Source organism: Dendrobium catenatum, unplaced genomic scaffold, assembly GCF_001605985.2.
Source record: "Dendrobium catenatum unplaced genomic scaffold, ASM160598v2 fragScaff_scaffold_370, whole genome shotgun sequence".
Lineage (NCBI taxonomy): Eukaryota > Viridiplantae > Streptophyta > Magnoliopsida > Asparagales > Orchidaceae > Dendrobium > Dendrobium catenatum.
This window is the reverse complement of record NW_021318832.1, coordinates 5,831,215-5,838,800: the sequence shown is the minus strand read 5'-3', so window position 1 is coordinate 5,838,800 and position 7,586 is coordinate 5,831,215. Positions and strand designations below refer to the sequence as shown.

Genomic DNA, 7,586 nt, shown 5'->3' with positions numbered 1-7,586 from the left:
GTGTACTGGGATGACGTGACTCATGCTGATTTGCCTCTGGATAGTCTGGTGACCAAATAGAATAATTTCTCCATAGAAATAGGGGTAGTCATCCTCACCCTAGTCTCTCTTATGTTAAGGCTATGTAGACTAGTATGCTAGGTCAACCCATTGGGTTAGAACTACTCTTTCGAATTGACCTTGGGATTGGTTATTGGAGATCTCTAAGCTTTTGATCTAATCTTCCTCGAGTTCGCCACTACCCACTTTCTAAGAACCAAGTCTAGGGTGCGACCATGCCAGCACCTGTGCACCGGATCCCATCAGAACTCCGCAGTTAAGCGTGCTTGGGCGAGAGTAGTACTAGGATGAGTGACCTCCTTGAAAGTTCTCGTGTTGCACCTTTTATAAAATAATAATAATAATAAAAAAGAACCAAGTCCAACTTAAGATATTTATTGACAAGGTGAAATGTTATGTTGTTCAATTTTAAATCTAGAAAAATTTTGATGTTGACATTAAGAGATAGAAAGAGAGTTTAGTGACAAAAATAATACGGGGGGTCAAATTAGAATTTAGACGTTGGTTCAATATAGTTGTTATTGGCATGGAAAGAGAAGTGAATATAGCAGCAGAAGAAAATTTGTGAAAGGTGAAGTTACAAAAGGAACAAATATTAGATCCTCTATTTACTCGTGAGTGCCATTAGTTCTTATAATTTTTTCCTTTCTACTTTCATGTGATGGGCAAATTATTAGGTCCGGTCACATGACCTAAAAATAGGTCCGAACATCCAATGAAAACTTGCCACGTCGCCTGCGCTTTGACTGTACTTTAACTGTACTTTAGGTGTGCTTTGACAGCGCTTTTTTGACTGCGCTTTGATTGCGTTTTACCTGCACTTTACATGCGCTTTACCTGCATTTTTGATGCGCTTAATTTAAAATAATATTTTATTAGTGTCTGGACGTATCTTTACGTCCAATGACCGGATCTAATAATTTGCCCATGTGATGTGGGTGATGGAAAGTGTGAAAAGGAAAATATTTGTTATCCTCCTTCACTATAGGAGAATAACAATTCATGAAGTCTACATTATTAATTTTTTACTTTATAAAAAAAATAAATAAATATACGTGTTAATTTGTGAAGATCATTAATGTTATAAGATGACGGAATTATTAAGCAGCTCATTTTGACTTGTAGGTTGAATGTTTAGATTGTTAGTAAAAAAGTTTTGAATTTGAAGCTTAAAAGAATACGTGTGGGAATATTTAGGAGACATGGCAATGAAGAAATCATGAGGAGATTTTGTGTCATTGTCCACTAACTTACAATAAAAAGGTACATATAAGTTCATGTTCATATATTAGTTTTTTCTTTTGTTTTTGGAAATTTTTTTGTTTCACGCAGCTCATCTTAGGCTTTGTTTGGAACAACTTTTTTGCTTCTTTTTAAAATAGCTTTTAATTTAAAAAAATTAAATTAAAAATATTTGTAATAAAAAAACCGTTTTAGAAAGCAATAAGAATTTTTTTCTTCAAACGAAGTCTTATGCTTCGTTTGGGGTTGTTTGGGATGGCTTTCTTTCTGCTTCAAGCTGCTTTAAGAAGTAGAATTAAAGTCATCTCAAATGAACCTTAATCTATTAGTTGCGAATTTTGACTATAAAAAAAAACGGTATTAAATTTACGTTTTATGTATGTGATGTGTAATTGATCTAAATGTTAAAAAGAAAATTGTTCAGATGTTGGTTGGAGGGGCTTTTTGTTTTTGTACTTTGCTCCTATCACCCTTCTTTAAAAGTAAAAGAAAGAGAAGTGGGTGGAAAATATTAATTTAATAGCAATCATTTAGTGAGAGGAGAGGGAGCTTCCATATATTCTCATGAGAAATTTAATTTCCATATTTTTTTTTTTTTTTTTTTTTTTGGACATTTAGGCTATTTAAGGCAAATTTATACACACAACGCATACACAGACTCAAATCCTGAACCTCTTAGTTGGAAGTCTAAGCTCTCAACCAATAGGCCAATGAGAGTTGTGTGCTTCCATATATTCTCATGAGAAATTTAATGAAAATATTGAATATGGAATAATTTACTCTACTTCATTCTTCTTAAAGATCCATGTTTCTTGGCCTACATAGTGGAAAATTATTACATCCGGTGTACGGATTCGTCCGGGCACCAATTCAGACGTGGCACGTCACCCAAATACACTGGGGCCTAGTGTATTCAGGTGACGTGGGGCGTTCGGATTGGATGTCCGGATGTCTGATGACCGGATTTAATAATTCGCCCTACATAGCATGGACATGGAGGCTTAGGACAACCATAATTTTTCATTTTAGCTTTGAAGTTAAAAGTATTTTGCATTGATGTATTTATTATACTCAGATTTCGATTTAAACTAACAAGATTATCTGGAGACGATCAATTGCCTGCGATCAAAACCGCGTGTTCTCTTCTGAACCGCTTAGCGAGTACGATCCTTCGGCAACATTTACGGCCTCGTGTTCTTCCTCAGAAGATTAAATGTATATATATTTCTTTTTTATTGATCATTTTGCTGTGCGGCTGCGGAAAGTGGATTGGTTAAATCAAAATTTTAATTTCCCCTAAAAAGAGAGAGATGGATTTATGCATTAAATAGTGTTTATTTTCTTAGGGGTTAGGGGCAATCTTGAATTCTGACTGGAATTTGAGATCTCTTGGGTTTTCTTTGGGGCTCTTGCGTGTCTAGAGATTGGGAGAGATCGATCCTCCTCTCGATAAGGATCTTGTATCTTGGTATTTTCCGTTTCTTTCATCAAATAAATACAATTATTACTGTTTTCTATGGTTTTGTGTGGACTTTTTTGGGAGAAATCTCATTGTTTTTCGAAGATTGATAGAAATACTTGAGATCTACAAGTGTTTCCTATCACGTTTCCTATCAACTTGCTGAAACCAAATTATTCTCTTGTTTTTAATGATATTATTATTTTTTAGCTGTTGTTTTTTTTGTTTCATTCGTCCTGTTCATCCCTTTTCTCCAACACCAAGCAATTTCTGGACATTTATAGGCACCTTTTTCATAATTTTGTAATAAACTCATTAATGCTTTCTTCTTTGTGTTCCGAAACTAGTGTTAAAAACTGTTAATTGCTTGTCGAAGTCAGTGTTTGGCTGCATGATTGAGGCTTAAATACATCACGCATATTGCTATCGTGCACTCGCTTCTTCAGCACCCATTCTGCAAATTTTTGAAAAATATCAGCCACGGAGTCTCATTTCTATGACATTGTTTGCCAGTGATTCAAAGGTTTGAACATTCATAAACACCTACACATGCTATAATTATATTAGTATGTTTGATACGTTACTTATGCAAATCTGCTATGTTTCAGCGTTGAAAGTATGAAATTGCTTTGATTGTTATTAAAACTCTTGGGATGTTGTTGAAGCTCAAGGGAAATATGGTTTGGCCTTAATCAGTCTATCAGTGGAAAATTTAGGCTATGCAAGTAAGGTCTTTTCGTTTCGTTCAAACATATTCCTCTTTTCACCTGTTTTGTCTACTTTTTCTGTTGAATGCCAGGGATTTAACAACACCGAACAACTTTCAGACTGGTTAGACTCTGCATATTAGCTATCTTGCGATGGTCGGAATTTCCATACGCCTCAGCTTTCTTATGCCTTTGCCAGCCCAACCCATTAAAGAAACAGGTTGATTTTCTTGTAATTTAACGATTTACTGCTTAGTGTTTTTACCTGGGATTTCATGCCGTGATAGTCTATCATGAAAAAAGCTATTCATTTTATTAAGAAGTTTGATGGAAGAAAAAGCATAAAAAATAAGGAGGATCTACCTATGATATTTAATTGATTTCAAAGAAAGCTTATGATAAAGTTCCAAGAGGAAGTGTTTTGGCAGAGTTCATGAATAGGAAAGATGGTTAATAATGCTTTTTATTCAAGTTATTAAGTGATATGTAAATGCAGGGGCTAATAACTTGTGTTCAAAACACAAAGCGGTGGTTTGACCTAGTACATTTTCCTATTCAGTTAGATTAGATCAGAATTGCTTAAGCCCAATATCTTCTGCTTTAGTTTTGCGATGTTCTTATTAAGATATTTGCAAGAGCTATCGTACCTTGTGTGTATGCTTTTTTAACTGATGATATTCTTTCTTGGTTGATAAGCACTAGAATAAGGCTAGAGAAGGGGTTGAAGTAATTGAATTATCGGAGGTCCACTTATATGTCTAAGAGATTTTCGTTTTTAGTGGATCTAAAACCAAATACATGGAGTGTTTTTTTATAGTAGATAGATCTAGTAGGGGGGGATTTTCGACATTGGATGATCAGTCATTAATAAGAAGTTAAATTAGAAATCTGGTCTATGTTTCAAAGGATGGTGAAATAGATGGGTATTATTAGTCAGAAATTCAGTGGATCGGTTGAACTGGAGGAATGCATTGGGTCCTATTGTGTGATAGAACTCCGCACTTAAGGGAAAATTCTATAGGATGGTGGTGAGACCTGCAATGCTTATTAAGTGTTTGCGATGAGGATGCTCAGGGGGCTTGAGTGGTTTTCCCTCTAGAGACAGAATACGAAACAAGTATAATAGTGATAAAATAGTAGATTTCTGAATACCCGGTTTAGGAGTGTAGATGTTTAGATTTGGCCCTATGTCAGGAAAGGTAGAGGTTAGACCTAAAAGACTTGGTTAGAAATTATAAAAATGAATTTTTTTATTAGATTTTAAATGAGATTGGCACTCTTAATAGGACACAATGGAGAAAAATGATTCATCATTGACGCATAATGGGAAAAAGTTTTGATATTAATTGTTCGTTGTAGTGTTTTAAACTCGCTTTGAGTGATGAACTACTGATATTCCATGAAAAAAAGAGAGAACATCGATGCGTGTTGCAATGGTTGGAGTTTCAAATTGTTCAAATATGAGTCTCTATTTCCTTGGTTAGTCTGTTTTTTTTTTTCATTCCTTCTTCTACTTTGTTATATTTACTTGTACTGTGGAGAATACTCAGTAATGTTTTTTCTCTGTAAAAAAAAAAACAATAAGTAAAAGATATAAAGAAGAATCGATTCTATTAGATGCATGGTTATTGTGCCTTCAGTTTAATGTATATATTTAATCATGTTGCTGCAGAGCTATTTCCTTTAATAAATGTATGTGCTTCTGTGCATTTTAAACTGATAGACTTAGTAATATTTTTTGTTTCAAAAAGGTCATGGTCTTGTAGTTGTACCCAAAATTACTTGAAAGATAAAGTAGTGAAACGTTAGACTAAAAAACACTACTATTACTATACTGTGCCTTGTTAGGAAGCATAAAAGACTAAAAACACAACCTTGGTGATGGCGGCAGCCTTATCATATATAAGAGTTTTTTTCAATTTTACTGCACTACACACCATGTTTGAAAATTTGTGATTGCTTGCAACTGTTTTAGTGTTTTTTTTTTTTTTTTCGGTGATGTTGTCCCAAAATAAAAACCTATGACACATAACCAGCATTGTAGGAGTGATCCAGATATTATGGTATGATGGATCGAAATTCAGCAGTATTGCTTGTTTAGATATTCCTCTTATCATGAAAGAAAATAGGAAAAGGACTAGTGTGGGAGATTTATTTGTAGTTTGTTTTTCAAAGCACGTCACATAGTTAACGTCAATGTACTTTCTTTTAAAGCAGCTTCAGTAATTGATGAGCACCCTTGATAGTAATTTTTACAAAGCTTCTAAAAAACAAAAAAAAAAAACTCAGTGTTTACTCCGGTGCATGGATATAATACATCAATTTTATCCGTCAATTATAAATTCAAGATAATAGTGAGAAATAATAGCGCAATGTGCATCAATATATATTACATTTGGATGCAGCTAGCAACAGTTGACATAGGGAGCAACAGTTAGTACAATGAGCAATATCGTCGTGCATGAGGAGAAAATTGAAATAGTTGTTATCATTGAAATATAACTTGATTTTAATGGATAATTTATAAGTATATAAAGCAATGATATACAGTCAAGAAGACGGCAGATGAATTATGGACAGGCAAAGTACTTAACTGATTACAGAAGAAATTAGGAAATTTAGATAGAAAAACGGTGAACTGATTACATAGAAGGCTAGGAACTAACAGAATAAAATATTCATGAAACAGGCAGCTATAATTAAATTGATAGGTTCTGCGGCACTAATGTGGAACTAAATGAAGAAGGCAAGTGAGGGTAGAATCTTAAAAAAAAAAAAAGTCTAGAATTGAATTAGAAAAAATATTCTTTTTGCAATTGTGTAGTGTGCTTGGGGGCTTCTTGCTCTTTTCGAGCGAAGCATAGCTATAGCACTGCCGGGCTCATCAATTAATTCTAAGGTGCTTGGCTTTCCTTCTCGCAGCGCCTGACTTTTGACAAACATTGCTTTATTTTGTACCTTTCTACCAAAATATTCTCCTTTTATATGCTAACAATGTTTGATTGGTGAAGTTCATTTTGAATTTCATCTTCCTCAAAATTTTAGAATTTAAGGATTTTGAAGCTTGAGGATTGTGAGGCCGCTTATTATTAATTTATCAATGTGTCTGTTTTCTTCCTGTTTAATATGTCTTATTTTCTGTCTTTTCTGCCTTTTTTGTCTTGTGATTATCTTTTTTATTTATTGTGGCCAATTACGATGTCTTGAAGGATTCAACTACTTCAAATTATGAATAAATTTTAATCTCTTAACCTGGTCCTTATTGCATTTTAGATTAAATAAAGTCTTTTGAGCTGATAATTGATGATCAAAAGAGTTTTTTTTTTAATGCCCTCGCAAGTCGTAGATGTTGATCTGGAGATGTTAAGTTGCTATGTAGTAGTATTTTGGAATGCCCCAATTTTTAAGTCACAGAAAAGATCTTTCTACTAATATATGGGATATGATGTGCACATCAAACCTTTGCCTCAATTTAATGAGAATTTTCTTGCTGTGAGGTTAGCTCCACACCGTATGCGATCAGGTGCAACCTTTGCCGTCAGCTGGTATCGTTGCCGCAAACGCTACAAAGGGGTGATGTGACATCATTCTGCATTGGTCTCTAAGATGGCATTAGGCATCCGCACTGAATAATTAATCCATATTGACAGTGATTTGAATGCACTGGGTGTGCCCGTTCCCTCTATAAGCTTGTAAGAAGGGCCTTTGTTCTTTGGCTTTGAATGTGAGCTCTTGGGTGGACAACATTGAGGTTGACGTGGTCATGATATATATATAAACTTTTGATGTCTTTTTTTGTTTGAGTTGTATAGATTTGCTGTGAGATCCTTGGGCAATTGCGTATTGTCGTGAGCTTTGTGTGCACCACATAAGCGTGATGCATGTTCCCAAATGAATTCTGACGTATGTATGTAATACCTCTTTTATTTATCTTCCTTTTGCGAGCTACAGAATGGTTGTCATGTGCCAAGCTCATAATTGGATATGCTTTTTGCTGGTGAGTCACAGCTAACTCTGCATGGGCTTAACAAGCCTCAACCATTTACGTATGAACTCTTGAGATAGCTTGCATGAGAAGTGATCTGGAGATGGAGATAGGATAGAAGAGTAGGTGCGTT

At 34.6% G+C, this 7,586-nt stretch overlaps 1 non-coding gene across 1 annotated transcript; it reads left to right on the top strand.

Annotated features, from left to right (window-relative positions):
• The first annotated feature begins 265 nt into the window (after window positions 1-265).
• Window positions 266-384, top strand: LOC114579399. The gene has a single exon (XR_003700340.1). It is a non-coding gene; the product is annotated as a 5S ribosomal RNA (ribosomal RNA).
• The last annotated feature ends 7,202 nt before the right edge of the window (window positions 385-7,586 follow it).